This window comes from Phalaenopsis equestris, unplaced genomic scaffold (genome assembly GCF_001263595.1).
Source record: "Phalaenopsis equestris unplaced genomic scaffold, ASM126359v1 Scaffold214052, whole genome shotgun sequence".
NCBI classification, from domain to species: domain Eukaryota; kingdom Viridiplantae; phylum Streptophyta; class Magnoliopsida; order Asparagales; family Orchidaceae; genus Phalaenopsis; species Phalaenopsis equestris.
Window position 1 is genome coordinate 1 of NW_018232855.1, and position 2,309 is coordinate 2,309.

The window sequence follows — 2,309 nt, forward strand, 5'->3', positions numbered from 1 at the left end:
CATCAACCGCAACAGTGAAATTTGTGAAGGAGAGCAAGAAGACCACTTAATTCCTTATGTAGGGAGACTTCAATGGAGAATACGATCGATTAATAGCTTTGAGAAACAATATCAGAGGATGCCAAGAGATGAAGTGTCTGACGAAAAATACAAAGATGAGATACCAGTTGGAAGATATAAAATTGAAGTGTATTTTGGAAGATACCAAGGATCAGGAGTGAAAGTGGAACTAAAGAACTTCGAGATGAGAATGGATCTAGATGATTTCCTCAAGTGGACGCAGACTGCTGAGCAAATCTTTGAATATAATAAGGTGTTTGATGATAGAAGACTGAAGCTTTTTGCCATCAAGCTGAAGAATAATGTCTCTTAGTGGTGGGTGAGCCTAAAGAGGGAGAGACAAAAGAATGATGGGACATAATCACTTATTGGAAGAAATGAAGGTGGTGCAGCGACAGTACCTACCCTAGCACTATCGTTAGAATTATTTTTTAAAGCTCCACTACCTGCAGCAGAATAAGCTATCAGTGGAGAAGTGCGTGACAATTTTTACAGCTTAAATTGAAGTTTGAAGTAAAGAAGCCAAAGGAGCACAACATAGACAGGTAATTGGGAAGCCTGAAGCTCGCCATTAGTAATATGGTTCAACTACAAACTCATTGGACACTGGGTGACGTGTGAGCCATAGAACAGAAAGCGGAGAAGTAGCAGAAGCTCTGCAGGCAACCACCAACAGTCAAGCAGCCACCCACGATGGGAGACCTCAAAAGGAGCACGCTTAAGGGAGTGAAGCAAACTGGTCGAGAATAGGACAGAGCAATTTCAAGTGAAAAAACTAAGAAGAGTAGCATGCCTACTACATTCCCATCCATAAAATACTTCATATGCCATGATTTTGGCACATCACTTCAAGCCGATCAACAAGTCATGTCCTTCATCGAAAAGGGAGTAGTGGAGGAAGTGAGTGACGGGGAAGCAATTGAAAAAAAGAGTGACTATCATCTTCCACCGGATGAGGGCAAGACACTCGTGGTTTGGCGAGTCCTACAAACTAAGGTTTTGGACACATTGACAAGCCGAGTTGTGTCCTTCATCAAGCAGAGTGAGATGTAAGAAGTGAGCGACGATGAGTCAACTAAAAAAAAGAGTATCATCTTCAATCGAACGAGGTCGAGATACTCGTGGTTCGACAGGTCCTACAAACTGAGAATACGAGGCAGCAGAAGTGGCCTCCCCACAAAACATTCTATACCCGTTGCATTGTGAAAAGAAGGGTGTGCAGTCTCATCACTGATAGAGCAGTAAGAACGTAGCATCCACACTGATGATGGATAAATTAAGTTTCATGACTCAAAGGCATTCTTAGTCGTATTCCCTGACGTGGTTGAAGAAGGAGAACATGGTCAGCATTGATAGGTGTCTCGTGGAATTTTCAATTGGGAGCTAGTTGCATGATCAAGTTTAGTGTGATGTGGTGCCCATGGATGCTTGCTACCTTTTGTTGAGTAAATCTGGACAGCAAGATCACAATACTCAAAATGATGGATACATGAACACATACTCATTCACAAAGGATGAAAAATGCATCGTCCTCTTACCTTCTGCAAAGTTTGAAGTTAAGGATGCTCGTGCCAGAAGAGAAATGTCGAGAGGATCCGTTTTGGTGATGATAGAAGATAGAGAGATAGAAGAGTCAGCTTCAAACACATGATAGCCAATACAAAGAGAGTTTTGTCACATCCCGTTTAGTAGCTTACCACCATGGTCGCCACCTTTTGAGGAGATTCAAGCTACCCTCACTTCAAATTAAGTTGAGCCAACATTGGATTACTTTGGGAGGAACCAATAGTATATACATGATAAGCATACCCAGTTTAGTTTAGTAGTGAGCTCCCAAAAGATTGAGCCGATGTGGATCGTTGCTCATAAATGGGGAGAACACTTCAAGTGTTTTTGAAGGCAGTACAATCGACAGTGAGATTTAGGTGTTTCTCAGGCCATAGTCGAATAGAATTCAACCCCAGGAGGTCATATCAGCTCCACCACCTGCAATGGGAACATGGTCGGCCTAACGTCATACTATAAGGAGATAGAAGCATCAAATGATGAGATTGAAGCTCCCCCAAACATAGAAGATTGACACATGAGTGCTCCTGCTTCAGACGCAAGTTGCAACTCTGACGCGATCACAGGATATGGAAAACAGGAGAAGGGAGAAGAGCTGAAATTTCTGCTTTTCTTCTTTTAATGTTTTCATTCTTATTATCATTCATTCTTTTTTAATCATTTCCTATATATGTGTTGCATTA